Here is a 17,318-nt window from a genome sequence, read left to right as displayed (position 1 = left end):
TCTTGAGCATCCCCCCAGTCTCCTTATTTTTAGTTTTTTAAGGAACATCCACACTGTTTTCCATAGTGACTATATCAATTTACATTCCCACCAATAGTGGAGGAGGGTTCCTTTTCTCCAGACCTTCTTCAGCATTTACTGTTTGCAGACCTTTTAAGAATTACCATTGTGACGAGTGTGAGCTGGTACCTCATTGTAGTTTTGATTTGCATTTCTCTGAGCAATGTTGAGTATCTTTTCATTTGTCTGGCTTAATTTTTATTTGTTTATTTTCACATTATGATTTCACTGCACATTCCTGCTCTAACAGAACAGACCATATGTTTTATATATCAGGCACATAGATAAGCACTTAAAAACATAAGAATTAAAAAAGCTAGTGCAGTCTACACAGTCCATATGCAGTGATTGCTGAGGTATCTGGACCCTCGCTCATATGCTTGGTTTGATTTCTGTTGGAGTAGAAACAGTAAGCCAGGGAGAGACTCAAAACCCCTGCTCTCCAGCTTTCTGCTCCTGTCCTTATAGGTGATGGGCTTTAAAAGCAGGAGGCAAGGCATTATTTTCTTTTTGTTGTCAGTTCTAAAGAGCATCTGAAACCCTGGAGTAGCAATGCTCAAATTGGGCACCAGGAGGATTTCCGGGGAAGCTTTGAAAGAGCACGGCTGCTTGCATCTCACACCAGAGCAGTTACAGCAGAATCTCTAAGGTAGGGTCTATCACCAAGCTCCCAGGTGAGAGAGAAAGACGGATACTGTATGACATCACTAATATGTGGAATCCAAAACCAAAGTTGACTTAGGAACAGAGAGTAGAATGCTGGTTGCCCAGGGGCTAGTGGTGAGAAAGAAGAATGTTGGTCAAGGGGTAGAAACTTCCAGTTAGAAGATGAGTAAGTTCTGAGGATCTAACGTACAGCTTGCTGGCTATAGGTAATGTTCTGTATTGTATACTTGAAGTTTTCTAAGAGAGTAGATATTAAGTGTTCTCACCACACACATATACAACCCACACACTCACAAAGGTAATTATGCAACATGATGGATATGGAAGTTAACTTGATTGTGGTAGATATTCTATAATATATACATGTATCGACGCATCACATTGTACATTTTAAATTTACACATTTTTTTGATCAATTATATTTTAATAAAATTGGGGAAAAAACGAAAAGCTCCCAGGTCATTCTAATGTGCAGCGAAGTTTGAGAAGCACTGCCCTGGAGGAATAAACATGGCTAATGCATATTCTGAAGAGGAGTTCATGGAGTCTCCGCTATAGTGACTGTGTGTGAAAGTCTTAGTTGCTCAGTTATGTCTGACTCTTTGTGACCCCATGACTATATCCCGCCAGGCTCCTCTGTCCGTGGAATTCTCCAAATAAAAATACTGGGTTGCCATGCTCTTCTCCAGGGGATCTTCCTGACCCAAGAATCCAACCTGTGTCTCCTGCATTGCAGCAGATTCTTGACCATCTGAACTACCAGGATAGTGACTGTAGTGATGACCAATTTAAGTTTTCTATGACAAGCAAGCTTTGCTCCCAATCAATTTTTTTCTTCACACAAGTATGGAAGGAATGACCCTAGAGAGTCCCTCCCTGTGGCCTGGAAATAGGACTTTGGGACCTGGAATTTCTCATCTGATTTCCTACACTCCTTTTGCCAGTGGGGCAGGCAGGATCTATGAGGTCTGTAGGCAGTGGGGCCATGGTGCTTTGAGGCTTATTATTTGGGGTGTCAGAGTATTCAAGAGAGAGATGTTACTGGGAAAATCAGAGGTGCTAGGATTCTAGGTAGTTATTCAATTTGCAGTCAGGAGACCTGAGTTTGCTTCTCAACTTGACTACTTACTGTGTCTGATTCTGGACAAGTCACTCAATGGCCTGAACCTTGAAATTCTCCTTTGCTAAATGGGGATGATGGTACATATCTCACTGGGTTGTTGTGAAGATTAAACAGATAATCGTAAAATACTTAGCATAGCAACAGATGCCTAGCAAATACCCAACAAAAGGGTACCTGTTGATAAAAGGAAAAGCAAATGCAAGGTGTCTGAACTCTACATGGCCAGGCTTGGGGTCCTTGATAGCAGGAATTGTTTCACTTGTGTTTCTCTGTCAGCCCCTACTGTGTGGGTCCTGATCATGTGTGTGGGCTTCCCAGGTGGTGCTAGAGGTAAAAAACCTGCCTGCCAATGCAGGAGACAAAAGAGACACAGTCTCGATCTCTGGGTTGGGAAGATCCCCCTGGAAGAGGGCATGGCATCCCCTTCCAGTATTCTTGCCTGGAGAATCTCATGGACAGAGGAACCTGGTGAGCTAAGGTCCATAGAGTTGCATAAAATCAGATACGACTGAAGTGACTTAGGAAACAAGCAAGCAAGCAATCATGTGTGCGGAACTGAAAGGGGTGGGTTGCAATTCTCTGCCTGTGATGAGGCTGGGGATGAAATGAGAAGTAAGGCTCTTCAGGAAGATTCCCCTGATCAGAGACCTGTTTCTAGCCTAGACTAGTGATCTTAAACCTTAGTGTGTGTCTGAATCACCAGCAGGGCTGTTATAACAGATGTCTGGGTCCCATCCCAGACTTGCTGAGTCAGTGGGTTTGATGGGTATCCTTTGAGATACCTTCCCAAAGATCCCTCCTCCTGGTGTTCATGCCTCTGTGTGATCCCTTCCCCTTGAGTGTGGACTGGGCTTAGGGACTCACTTCTAATGAATAGAATATGGCAATGGTGGTCTAATATCATTTCTGTGATTCAGAGACTGTGGTTTCCATGATGCTCTACCTGTTGTGAACTGCCCAGTAGAGAGGACTCAAGTGGCAGGAAACTGACATCTCTAATAGCCAGGGAGGACAAGAGGCTGGCCACCAGCTGTGTGAGTGAGCTTGGAAACACATCCTTCCCACTCCAGCTCTGGAATGACTGCAGCCCTGGTCAGCATCTTCACTGCAGCCTATGAGAGACTCTGAGGCAGAGGCACCTGGCTAAGTCACACTCAAGTTTCTGACTCCACAGAAATGGTGAGATAATAAATATTAGCTGTTTTAAGCCACCAAAATTAGGGATAATTTGTACATAGCAATAGGTAACTAACATAGTAGCTCTGGCGTGAAGCCCCAAAATTACATATTTATCAAGCTCCCAGATGATGTTGATGCTGCTGACCTGGGAATCACATCTGGAAACCACTGGCTAATTATCTTAGGATTATTCTGGCTTTGACTTCTCAATTCCTGATCATTTTAGGCTAAATGAAGCATCATTTGAATGTATTTCTCAGAGGACAGTGCAGAATAATAGCATCCTGCTCTCTCTGCCTTGCTTCATCCTCTCTACCAGTTGCATCCACCAGCTCGAGAGTTGCTTTCTCGGACCAGCCTTCCCTGGTTATTAAATTCAATCCCAAGACCTACTAGAGTGCTTGATATGTGCTTTGGCCTGCAATTTTATTTCAGTAGATTAAAAAAATTTTCCCATTCAATATCTCATATTATATATCTCATATAACTCTTTAGGAAATCAAGTGGGACAGATGATATTATTCCCATTCTAGAGGTAAGAAAATGTAGTCATCAAGAGGTAAAGTGAATTTTTTAAGTACATAAGGAGATAGAATCAGAGCTAGGATTAAAAATCATGTCTCCTGAGTCCATGAAATCACTCTTTTCTAACTGTACACTTCACTCAACAGCTGTCTTTTGGCTCTTGTATTCAATGGCCATTTGCTACGATGTCATCAAAGATCAATGGTTGCAAGGAACAGAAACTCTTTAACTTAAGTTTAAGTATTATGGAAAATTATTATATGTAGAAAGGAAATCTTCTCTTGATCTTTAATTTTAAAGGATGTATATTTGGAAACATAGGCACTGAAACCAGAAGTGGTAGCATGAGACAAAATTACTTAACTTACATAGATTACAGGTTCATCTGGAATAAAGTGCATATTGCAACTGTGGTTATTGGGATAGCATTACAAGGACCATTGGGATGGGCTTGCTTCTTCCTGTAGTATTTTTAAATTTTTATTGTTTATTTACTTGGCTGCACTGGATCTTCACTGAGACATGAGGGTTCTTTAGTTGTGATATGTAGGATCTAGTTCCCTGACCAGCGATTGAACCTGGCCCCCCTGCGTTGGGAGTTTGGAGTCTTAGCCTCTGGACCACCATCAAAGTCCCTCCAGTAGTATTTTTAACCAACAAAAAAAAACCCTTTTGGATTTCTAATTTTTCATTTCAAGGCTCAGAGACCAAGTGAGTTTCTTCTGCCCTAAGAGAATCTCTTATCTCTTGTTGCCTCAGAGTTGATATAGTCAAAATCAGCTCCAGATTCTGATGGGAGCTGACCACACAGGTTGAGCTCATAGCCTCACTAGATCATTTACAAAGTTGGAGCATTTGTGGGAAGGAGGAGAAACTTAAAACTGGGAATGACCACATTTGGGAAGATTTCAATGTTTCAGAGAACCAAGAGAGAGCTTACATACTATGGAGCTTCTCATGCACACAAAGCACACATTTCCTTGTATCTTGGGCTCTGCAAATGTCTTGGCTTCCACCAAGCAGACATCCCCTTTCCATGAGACTGGGAAGGTAGAGTGGACATAGGGAGGCAGATGCTTCCATTCTGGTCAAGCTTACCACATGCTTATCATGGGAGAGGCAGTGTGGTCCTGGAGCCAACAGATGTAATGGGAAGCTTCCTGTGTTCTCAGCTTTCTTTCTGGCCCAGCTGAGGCTCCCTCAGAGGGTGAGTTCTGCTGTGTGGTTCTGAAAGTTGCTCCTAAAATCTCAGCCTTGAGCCTGCCTCCCAGGTATATCTTCCAGCCACCTAATAACACTTAACAAATTCCTTTCTGCTTAAAGCAGCTGGAGCGAATTCTGTCCTCTGCAACCGAACCTGGATACAGAGGGGTAATAAACTCATTATCAGTTTTTCTAGCCAGTGTAGAAATGGTTCATAACAACCATAAGAGGAAGACATATAAGCTCTGCTTGAATCTCTCCAGGGACAAGTTTCTTAGGGATCTCATTACATTTTGAACAAATTGCCGTTATTAAATTTTTTTTTTTTTGTAGTTTTCTGGAATCGATTTGTTACTTGAGGTCATTGATTTAGTTTCCTTTTAGTGAATTGGTTTGGTTTCCTATTCGTTTCTTGGAGAAGGAAAAGTCCTACCCATTCGTCTCCCTCTGTAAGATGGTTCCCAGTTCCCTTACCACTGTCTACAACTAGCTGAGAGAAAAAGAGAAGAAAGGAGGGCAGAGGATGGGGCTCAGATAGTCTTAGAGGGTAAGTTGAAGTATTTGAATGTGGCAGAATATGATGACATAAACCTTTATGTGGAAAAGAAAAGCAAAAAACAGAGGTTGGATAAGTATACGCAAATAAAAACTCTCGTATTTCCTGAGTCCTGGTACCAGCTCATGTTTACTTTGTTAGCCTCACTGGAATATTTTATTTTTGCAGTAATTTATCTTTCATCCATCAGCCCATCTTTCTGTTGATGAGTGAATGATTCTTGGGTCATCCACTTGATAGAATGAATTTTATTGTTTTGCCCAAAGCATACTTATCCATATTGAAAAGAAACCAGAAAGGGGAATAGAAATTAAAAACAAATGTAAAATTAGAGAGGATTAAGTAACATTCCCCTGGTTATTTTTCTCAAGCTACTTTTCAAAAAATAGTTTTTTTTTAATATGCTTATCATCTGTCTTCCTTCACCAGAATGTACACTCCAAGAGAGCAAAGACTGTTTTGATCCTTGCTGTATCTTTGGAGTCTGGTCCAGGGCATTAAATGGAGTAGATTCTCAAAAATTAAATGAATAAATGAATGTTTGCAGACATAAGGACAGAAAGAAAAGGGGGAGGTGGTGGATCAGGAGAAGAGACCGTTAGCTTCCTACTGTGGCATAACAAATTATCACAAATGTAGTCACTTAAAACAGTGCATATTTTTTTTTAATCTCACTGTGTCCATGGGTGGAATCTGAAGGGCAATGCTTGACTGAGTCCTCTGCTCAGGGTCTCACCAGACTGCAGTTAAAATGCTGATTGGGCTGCATTCTCATGTGGAGGCCCATCAGAAAAATATCCACTTTTGAGCTTACATAGGTTATTGGCAGATCTCTGGGACTTACTGGTTACTGGCTGGAGATTGCTATCAGGTTTGAGAGGCTGTCCTGCAGTCCCCCGCCTTGTGGTTCTCCTGCAGTTCAAAATACAACATGGCTGTTTGCTTCTTCAAGGCCAGTAGAGAATGTCACTTTCCAGTCTGCTGACACGGAGTCTTATGTAATATAATACCACCATGAGAATGACATCACCTCTGTCATGTTCTGTTGGCTAGAAGCATGTCTAGGCTTTGCCCACACTCAAAGGGAGTGGATTATACCAGGATGTTCATTCATTGAGAATCATCTTGTTGTTGTTCAGTCACTCAGTCATGTCCAACTCTTTGCGACCCCATGGACTGCAGCATGCCAGACTTCCCTGTTCTTCACTGTCTCCCGGAGTTTTCTCAAACTCATGTTCATTGAGTCAATGATGCCATCCAACCATCTCATCCCCTGTCATCCCCTTCTCTTCTTGCCCTCAATCTCTCCCAGCATCAGGGCCTTTTCCAATGAGTCAGTTCACATCAGGTGGCCAAAGTATTGGAACTTCAGCTTCAGCATCTGTCCTTCCAATGAATATTCAGGATTGATTTCTTTAGGATTGACTGGGTTTGATCTCCTTGCTGTCCAAGGGATTCTCAAGAGTTTCTGGCATCAATTTTTTGGTGCTCAGCCTTCTTTCTGATCCAACTGTCACATCCATACATGACTACTGGAAAAACCACAGCTTTGTCAGCAAAGTGATGTCTCTGCTTTTTAATATACTGTCTAGGTTTGTCATAGCTGTTCTTCCAGGGAGCAAGCGTGTTTCTTAGGATATGTCCATCACAGGAGCCCAGAAACAGCCAAAGAAAGAAAAAGTTAGGTTTTGTTTTTAAAACATTTCATCTTCCTCTGAAATTCACCATCCATTTCACAATCAGAATATAACAGATTCAGCTTAGGTGGCCCCAGCTTTATACATTTTAGAAACTTTCAGGGTCTGGAACTTTTGGATTGGTTAATGATTCACACTATTTGGAGTTCTTCCCTAGATTTTAGTTTCTCTTTTGAGAAGAGGAAATTTCAAGACAAAAATTTAGACTGAATCTGGATCTATTTCTACTTAGGAAATAGAAGTGTCTTTGTGAACAAGAAGGGTAAAATTCCAAGCTGAGAGGTTAGGGTACCTGGCAATATCTTCCAATGATTTAATAGGCAGTGTCCCTTGGACTGCAAGGAGATCAAACCAGTCCATTCTAAAGGAAATCTGTCCTGAATATTCATTGGAAGGACTGATGATGAAGCTGAAACTCCAATACTTTGGCCACCTGATGCAAAGAACTGACTCATTTGAACAGACCCTGATGCTGGGAAAGATTGAAGGCAGAAGGAGAAGGGGACAACAGAGGATGAGATGGTTGGATGGTATCACTAGCTCGATGGACGTGAGTTTGAGCAAGCTCTGGGAGTTGGTGATGGACAGAGAAGCCTGGTGTGCTGCAGTCCACGGGGTCGCAAAGAGTCGGACATGACTGAGCAACTGAACTGAACTGAAATGTACAGTTGTGGGAGTGGACTTTTCCCTCAGAATGGCACTATTTAGTACCAAATGAGTCTGGGCAGGTAAGTTGCTTAATGGAGCTCTGCAAGAAGACATCCTTTAAAAAAAAATATTTCTCTCTTTTTTAAAAAAAGAGAGAACGTTTTCTACTCTCTGCCCATATATTTTGAGTATTGAGTAATTCACTACCTCACACAGCATCTTGTTGCATTTTTGGTGTAATTTATCAGGTAAATGGGTCCCCATTTAAACCTAACCATGCTTACCCAGATTTGACTATGTGTGAGAAAGTCTGGATGATTAGTAGATGGACATCAGCTGTGAAAGAGAAAATGAGGTTCCTGTAGGAAAAACTCATCCCTGGGGAAAAGGGAGTGAGGCTGACAAGGGTGCCAACGACCACACCTCTGCTCATTCATTCCTTCCTTCGTTCAGTGAGAATACTCACCAACAACAGACACAACTACCCAGTTTCCAGTCCTCTCAGCTCACAGCTCTTCCAACTCCAGTCTGGAAAATACAGGAGAAGAACTCTGATTGGATGTGTTTGGCTCAGGTACCTGCATGTGGTACAGTCAACCACCCCCCGAATGCTGTAATGTAGCACAGACCGGTCATTGGCCTTTCCCCCTTGTGGCACCTTGACTCAGGGGGTGGTTTGGGTGCTTCCCAGGTGGCACTATGGTAAAGAACCTGCCTGCCAATGCAAGAGACATATGAGATGCGAGTTCGATCCCTGGGTATGGATGATCCCCTGGAGGAGTCTATGGCAACCCACTCCAGTATTCTTGCCTGGGAAATCCCATGGACAGAGGAGCCTGGCAGGCTACCATCCATGGGGTCACACAGAGTCAGGCACTAATGAGGTGACTTAGCACGCATGGGCACAGCATTGTGGGTGTCAGCTGGAAGTGAGAATGCACTGTGATTCATTGTTTTGCCTGAGAGCTCAAAGAGCTAGATTGACAATGAGAACAGAGGAGGTGAAAATGACACCACATGGTATTGGAAGGATCGGTATTAATCACATCCGAGAAGACACCTTGGTGGCCTTTCTGAAATAGTTGGGGATGTTTGCAATGGACCAGAACCTTGAGATTTCCATCGTACTCAGGAGAAAATTGAAGGACCCTTTGCTAGTCAGTGCTAAGTAACCCTGCTTTCATCATCAGTAAAGAAATCTGCTGAGAGGATTATATTTTTACCAGATGTTCTCATTATAACATAAACCACTCTAGTGGCTCCTAATTGTCATTAATAAAATATTAGCATTTTATTAAACCTTTAATAACACATTAATAAAGTATTATTGTATTTTATTTATTCATATTTGATTGTACATAATCTCACTTTTCTCTGATATAAGTAATGAGTCTAATATTCACACTCTTAAGAGAGTTACTAATAGCTGTCTATATCTAATTTCAATTTTAGCAAAGTATAAATAGACTTTCAAAAATCTGTGCCAATGTCTTGTTAATGGTCATGGAAAAAACTAAATGAAAAGAAAATTGTTTTCTTTTGACTATAAAAGGCACATTTGCATTTCCTCATGGGGAAGTTAGAGATATGAATAGGGTGAGAACAACATTCAAGTTGATTGCAGTGCTTACTGTTGTAATATATTTCTAAGTTTTGCACTTTGAGTTGATTTATATATATTGATTATTGGCATTCCACAATTTTATTCATCTTAAAACATTTTTCTCTTCTCATTTCCGATTTTTCTACTCTTCCTTCATCATTCTCTGTCTTGGTAATGTAGCATTTAACTTTGGGGAAATAGTCTATTTTATTTTTTCTGCATTTTTATGTTATTCTCTTGGTTCTTATACATAGTTGAGCCTCCTTTAAAAAATGTCTTAAACATGTAAACCCTTTATTAAGTAAAAAAAAAAAAAGCTCAAAAAGCAGCAAATACGTTGCTTAAGAAGGCTGAGCTCTGAAGAACTGATGATTTTGAATTGTGGTGCTGTAGAAGACTCTTGTACAGCAAGATCAAACCAGTCAATCCTAAAGGAAATCAATCCTGAATATTCATTAGGAGAACTGATGCTGAAGCTGAAGCTCCAGTACTTTAGCCACCTGATGTGAAGAGGCTACTCACTGGAAAAGACCCTGATGCTGGGAAAGACTGAAAGCAGCAGGAGGAGGGGGTGACAGAGGATGAGATGATTCATCATCAACTCAGTGGACTTGAGTTTGAGTTTGAGTAAACTCCAGGAGGTAGTGAAGGACGGTCACACAGAGTCAGACATGACTTAGCAACTGAAAAGCAACAAGAAAATTAAACACAGAAAGCCATAATTCTTATATTTTGATTTTAACTTCAATTTATGATAAGTATTTGATATTCAAAAGATACACATAGTAATACAATGAAAACCAGGATACTCATCTCAAGAAGAAAAACATAATCAACACAGCTGAAGCCCTTATGGATGCTTCCTCAAAATGCATTCCTTATCCTCTCATCTCATGTAAGTATCGGCCTGAATTTATTATTCCCATCATGTCTTTTTGCTTTAATTTACATATTTAAAGTTGTCTTCAATAATATACATTGTTCTGTATATTTTACAATTTTATCAATACTAAAATTGTATTGTTCTGCATGATATTTTTTTTCAATTTGCTTTTGTCACTCAAAAATATATATTTCTAAATTTTACCCACTTTGACATATAACTATAGTTCATTTTAACAGTAGTGTGTTATTCTAAAGTGCCTCCATTTGTTACCACTCTCCTGATGAAGAGCATTTAGACTCTACTCTATCCAGTATTTCTATCTTGTTACATGTTATTACAGCAGATGCAATAAGGCTGCTTACACATTTCTTTGTGTCACAAGGGAGAGTTTTTCCAAGGCAGCTCTTTGTCTGAACTGTGTTATGTCTGTACAAAGTGCATAAGTTGAAGTCTTAACCCCCAGTATTTCAAAATGTGACTATTTTTGGAGATAGGGACATGAAAGGAGTAATTAAGCCAAAAGTGAAGCTGCTAGGGTGGGGACTAATCCAATCTGACTGGTTTCCTAAATAAGAGATTAGGTCACACAGAGAGACACAAAGTGTGACCTGAGGGGAGGCCATGTGAAGAGGCAGCAAGAGGATGACTGTCTGTAAGCCAAGTGGGGAAGGATTGGAAGGACCCTACTGACACCTCGAACTTGGACTTCCAGCTTCCAGAACTGGGAGAATGTAAATTTTTGTTCCTTTTTTAAAAAAATTATTTTTAATTGGAGAATAATTACTTTACAATATTGTGCTGGTTTCTGCAATACATCACATTGAATCAGCCATAGGTTTATATATGTACCCTTCTCTTGAACCTCCCTTCCACCTCCCAGCCCATTCTGCCCCTCTAGGTTGTCACAGAGCACCAGGTTAGAGCTTTCTGCATCATACAGCAAATTCCTACTAGCTATCTATTTTACATATGGTAATGTATATGTTTCAATGCTATTCTCTCAGCAGTTTCTGTTCTTTGAGCTACCCAGTCTGTGTTTTGTTATGGCAGCCTGAGCAGACTAATACACTCTCATAGGAGTAAAGCTGCTGATGAAGGGATGTTTGCAAGTTCAACCTCAGGCAATAATGCCACACCACCCTCCAAAATGGCGGAAGCAAGTTAAGCTCCCACCACTGGACCTCTTCCAGTGTCACATCCTCACTGACATCATGGTATTGCTGATATGGCATCTCATTATAGTTTTAATTTGCACCTGATTTTTAATGAGGTTGGACATCTCATGTTTATTAGCCATTTATGCTTTTTATTTTTTTTGTAAATGCCCCATATGTATGTCTTGCTCATTTTTATGTTGGATTGACTTTGCCAACAATTGTTAAATGTAATGTCTTATTAATGTCATTAGTTTACATTTTTAATTTCTAGCCTCATCTTTCCAAGTACTTACTAATTTTCTTTATTAGCTTTAATTTTTAGTTACTGAGAGAGACTTCTTAAAATTCTGTATTTCGATATCTATTTATTAGATTTTCCTTGCTTTTAAATATTGCTTTATACATTTTGAGGCTGTTATCAGAGATGTATGAATTTAGGATTGTTATATCTTTCTATCAGTTAAATCTTCAATGACTTTTTTAATCTCTCACAATACTGTTTGCCTTAGTGTTTGTTTTGTCTGATATTAATAATATTCTTACGATCACTTTTTTGGTTTTGATTTCCTTATTATAATTTTTCTATTCCTGTACTTCCAACTTAAACAATTCTTTATTGTATTTATTACAATATTGCTTCTGTTTTATGTTTTGGTTCTTTGGCAATGTAGTCGCTCAGTTGTGTCCGCCTCTTTGTGACCCCATGAACCACAGCATACCAGGCCTCCCTGTCCATCACCAATTTCCGGAGTCCACACAAACCCATGTCCATTGAGTTGATGATTCCATCCAGCCATCTCATCCTCTGTCATCCCCTTCTCCTCCTGCCCTCAATCTTTCCCAGCATCAGAGTCTTTTCCAAGGAGTCAGCTCTTCACATAAGGTGGCCAAAGTATTGGAGTTTCAGCTTCAACATCAGTCCTTCCAATGAACACCCAGGACTGATCTCCTTTAGGATGGACTGGTTGGATCTCCTTGCAGTCCAAGGGACTCTCAAGAGAGGCATGTCATATTTTAACTCCCTGACTAGGGATCGACCCACAGCCCCTGCAGTGGAAGGTGAAGTCTTAACCGTTAGACCACCAGGAAATTCCCTACATCCAACTCTTCTGAGTACTGATGCCTTTTTTTAAAAAAAAATTTTTTTATTGAAGGATAATTGCTTTACAGAATTTTGCTGTTTTCTGTCAAACCTCAACATGAATCAGCCATAGGTATGCAAATATCCCCTCCCTCCCAAACCTCCCTCCCTTCTCCCCTCCCATCCCATCACTCAAGCTTGACACAGAGCCCCTGTTTGAGTTTCCTGAGCCATACAGCAAATTCCCATTGGCTATCCACTTTACATATGGTAATGTAAGTTTCCATGTTACTCTTTCCATACATCTTACTCTCTCCTCCCCTCTCCCCATGTCCATAAGTCTATTCTCTATGTCTGTTTCTCCATTGCTGCCATGTAAATAAGTTCTTCGCTACCATTTTTCTAGATTCTATATGTATGCATTAGAATTAGATATTTATCTTTCCCTTCCTGACTCACTTCACCCTGTATAATAGGTTCTAGGTTCATCTACCTCTTCAGAACTGACTCAGATGCATTCCTTTTTATGGCTGAGTAATATTCCATTGTGTATATGTACCACAACTTCTTTACCCACTCATCTGTCGATGGACATCTAGGTTTCTTCTGTGTTCTAGCTATTGTAAATAGTGTTAAAATGAACAATGGGATACATGTGTCTTTTTCAATTTTGGTTTCCTCAGGGTATATGTGTAGGAGTGGGATTGCTAGGTCATACGGTGGTTTTATTCCTAGTTTTTAAAGAAATCTCCATACTGTCTTCCATAGTGGCTGTATCAACTTACATTCCCACCAACAGTTCAAGAGAATTCCCCTTTCTCCACACCATCTCCAACATGTATTGTTTGTAGACTTTTTGATGATGACCATTCTGACAGGTGTGAAGTGATATCTGATTGTGGTGTTGATTTGCCTTTCTCTAATACCCACTCCAGTATTCTTGCCTGGAGAATCCTAGGGATGGCGGAGCCTGGTGGGCTGCCGTCCATGGGATCGCACAGAGTCGGACACGACTGAAGCGACTTAGCAGCAGCAGTAGCAGCAGCAATAATGAGTGATGTTGAGCATCTTTTCATGTGTTTGTTAGCCATCTGTATGTCTTTGAAGAAATGTCTGTTTAGGTCTTTTTCCCACTTTTTGATGGAGTTGTTTGTTTTTCTGGCACTGAGTTGTGTGAGCTGCTTGTATATTTTGGAAGTTAATCCTTTGTCAGTTGTTTCATTTGGTATTATTTTCTCTCATTCTGAGGGCTGTCTTTTCACCTTGCTTATAGTTTCCTTTTCTGTGCAAAAGCTTTTAAGTTTAATCAGGTCCCACATGTTTACTTTTGTTTTTATTTCCATTACTCTAGGAGGTGGGTCATAGAGGATCTTGCTTTGGTTTAGATCATTGATTGTTCTGCCTATGTTTTCCTCTAAGAGTTTTATAGTTTCTGGTCTTACATTTAGGCCTTTAATCCATTTTGAGTTTATCTTTGTGTATGGTGTTACGAAGTGCTCTAATTTCGTTCTTTTACATGTAGCTGTCCAGTTTTCCCAGCACCATTTATTGAAGAGGCTATCTTTGCCCCATTGTATATTCTTGCCTCCATTGTAAAAAATAAGGTACCCGTAGGTGCATGGGTTTATTTCTGGGCTTTCTATCTTGTTCCATTGGTCTATATTTCTGTTTTTGTGCCAGTACCATACTGTCTTGATGACTGTAGCTTTGTAGTATAATCTGAAGTCAAGAAGGTTGATTCCTCCAGCTCCATTCTTCTTTCTCAGGACTGCTTTTGCTATTCGGGATCTTTTGTGTTTCCATATGAATTGTGAAATTTTTTGATATTGTTCTATGAAAAATGCCATTGGTAATTTGATAAGGATCACACTGAATCTGCAGATTGCATTTGGTAGTATAGTCATTTCAACAATATTGATTCTTCCTACCAAGGAACATGGAATATCTCTCCATTTATGTCATCTTTGATTTCTTTCATTAGTGTCTTATAATTTTCTGTGTACAGTTCTTTTGTCTCCTTAGGTAAGTTTAATCCTAGATTTTTAATTCTTTTTGTTGCAGTGGTGAATGGGATTGATTCCTTAATTTCTCTTTCTGACTTTTCATTGTTAAGATATAGAAATGCAAGTGATTTCTGTGTATTGCTTTTGTATCCTGCAACTTTGCTAAATTCACTGATTAAGTCTAGTAATTTTCTGATACTATCTTTAGGGCTTTCTATATACAGTATGTCATCTGCAAACAGTGAGAGCTTTACTTCTTCTTTTCTGATCTGGATTCCTTTTATTTCTTTTTCTTCTTTGATTGCTATAGCTAGGACTTCTAGAACTATGTTGAATAATAGTGGTGAAAGTGGACCCCCTTGTCTTCCTCCTGACCTTAGGGGGAATGCTTTCAGTTTTTCATCATTGGGAATAATGTTTGCTGTAGGTTTATCATATATGGTCGTTACTATGTTGAGGTAGTTTCCTTCTATGCCCATTTTTTGAAGAGTTTTAATCATAAACGGGTGCTGAATTTTGTCAAAGGCTTTTCCTGCATCTATTGAGATGCTCATATGGTTTTTATCTTTCAATTTGTTAATATAGTGTATCACATTGATTGATTTATGTATATTGAAGAATCCTTGCATTCCTGGAATAAACCCAACTTGATCACGGTGTATGAGCTTTTTGATGTGTTGCTGAATTCTGTTTGCTAAAATTTTGTTGAGGATTTTTGCGTCTATGTTCATCAGTGATATTGGCCTGCAGTTTCCTTTTTTTTGTGTTGTCTTTATTTGGTTTTGGTGTCAGGACGATGGTGGCCTCGCAGAGTGAGTTTTGAAGTGTTCCTTCCTTTGCAATTTTTTGAAAACGTTTCAGAAGGATAGGCATTAGCTTTTCTCTAAATGTTTGACAGAATTCTCCTGTGAAGCCATCTCATCCTGGGCTTTTGTTTTTTGGGAGATTTTTGATCACAGCTTCAATTTCAGTGCTTGTAATTGGGTTGTTCATAATTTCTATTGCTTCCTGGTTCAGTCTTGGAAGATTGAACTTTTCTAAGAATCTGTCCATTTCTTCCAGGTTATCCATTTTATTGCCATATAGTTGTTCATAATAGTCTCTTATAATCCTTTGCATTTCTGCATTGTCTGTTGTAACCTCTCCTTTTTCATTTCTGATTTTGTTGATTTGATTCTTCTCTCTTTTTTTCTTCATCAGTGTGGCTAAAGGCTTGTCAGTTTTGTTTATCTTTTCAGTTTTTAGTTTTATTAATCTTTACTATTGCTTCTTTCATTTCTTTTTCATTTATTTCTGCTCAGATCTTTATGATTTCTTTCCTTCTACTAATTTTGATTTTTTTTTCTTCTTTTTCCAGTTGCTTTAGGTGTAAAGTTAGGCTGTCTATTTGATGTTTTTCTTGTTTCTTGAGGTAGGATTGTATTGCTATAAACTTCCCTCTTAGAACTGCTTTTGTTGCATCTCATAAGTTTTGAGTTTTTGTGTTTTCATTGTCATTTGTTTCTAGAAATTTTTTGATTTCCCTTTTGATTTCTTCAGTGACCTGTTGGTTATTTAGAAACATGTTGTTTAGTCTCCATGTGTTTGTGTTTCTTACAGTTTTTTTTTCTTGTAATAGATATCTAATCTCATAACATTGTGGTTGGAGAAGATGCTTGATACAATTTCAATTTTCTTAAATACTGAGGTTTGATTTGTGACCCAAGATATGGTCTATCCTGGAGAATGTTCCATGTGCACTTGAGAAGAAGGTATATTCTTCTACATTTGGGTGGAATATCTTGAAGATATCAATGAGATCCATCTCATCTAATGTATCATTTAAGACTTGTGTTTCCTTATTAATTTTCTGTTTTGATGATCTGTCCATTGGTGTAAGTGGGGTGTTAAAGTTTCTTACTATTATTGAGTTACTGTCCATTTCTCCTTTTATGTCTGTTAGTGTTTGTCTTATGTACTGAGGTGCTCCTATGTTGAATGCATAGATATTTACAATTGTTATGTCTTCCTCTTGGATTGATCCCTCAATAATTATGTAGTATCCTTCCTTATCTCTTGTAATCTTCTTTGTTTTAAGGTCTATTTTGTCTGATATGAGGATTGCTACTCCAGCTTTCTTTTGCTTCCCATTTGCATGAAATATATTTTTACATCCTCTCACTTTCAGTCTAAATGTGTCTTTAGGTCTAAAGTGGGTTTCTTGTTGACAGCATATATATGGGTCTTGTTTTTGTATCCATTCAGCAGGTCTGTATCTTTTGGTGGAAGCATTTAATCCATTTACATTTAAAGTAATTACTGACATATATGTTTCTATTGCCCTTTTCTTAATTGTTTGGGGTTGATTTTGTAGATCTTTTTTTCTTCTCTTTATCTCCTGACTATATAAGTCCGTTTTAACATTTGTTGTAAAGCTGGTTGGTGGTACTGAACTCTATTAACTTTTGCTTGTCTGAAAAGCTTTTTCTTTCTCCATCAGTTTTGAATGAGGTCTTTGCTGTGTACTGTAATCTTGGTTGTAGATTTTTTCCCTTTCAATACTTTAAATATATCCTGCCATTCACTTCTGGCCTGCAGCCTTTTTACTGAAAGATCAGCTGTTAAGCGTATGGGGTTTCCCTTGCTGCTTTTAATGTTCTTTCTTTGTGTTTAGTCTTTGCTAGTTTGATTAATATGTGTCTTGGCGTGTTTCTCCGTGGCTTTATCCTGTATGGGACTCTTTGTGCCTCTTGGACTTGACTGACTATTTCCTATTCCATGCTCAGGGAATTTTCAACTATAATCTCTTCAAAAATTTTCTCATACCCTTTCTTTTTCTCTTCTTCTTCTAGGACCCCTATAATTCGAATGTTGGTGCATTTGATATTATCCCAGAAGTCTCTGAGACTATCCTCAGTTCTTTTCATTCTTTTTACTTTATTCTGCTCTTCA

General features: G+C 39.2%; 1 long non-coding RNA gene across 1 annotated transcript in view; it reads left to right on the top strand.

The window, feature by feature from the left end:
* The first annotated feature begins 842 nt into the window (after nt 1–842).
* Nucleotides 843–17,318, top strand: part of LOC145547405 (uncharacterized) — an 84,677-nt gene continuing 68,201 nt past the window's right edge. Inside the window, exon 1 of the long non-coding RNA XR_014083812.1 lies at nt 843–932. This is a non-coding gene — a long non-coding RNA (uncharacterized LOC145547405). The remainder of the gene's footprint in view (nt 933–17,318) is intronic.

Source organism: Giraffa tippelskirchi, chromosome 4, assembly GCF_054371585.1.
Source record: "Giraffa tippelskirchi isolate mGirTip1 chromosome 4, T2T-mGirTip1v1.2.pri, whole genome shotgun sequence".
In the NCBI taxonomy this organism is placed as follows: Eukaryota; Metazoa; Chordata; class Mammalia; order Artiodactyla; family Giraffidae; genus Giraffa; species Giraffa tippelskirchi.
The sequence above is the reverse complement of the archived record's forward strand: the minus strand, read 5'-3'. Positions and strand labels throughout refer to the sequence as shown.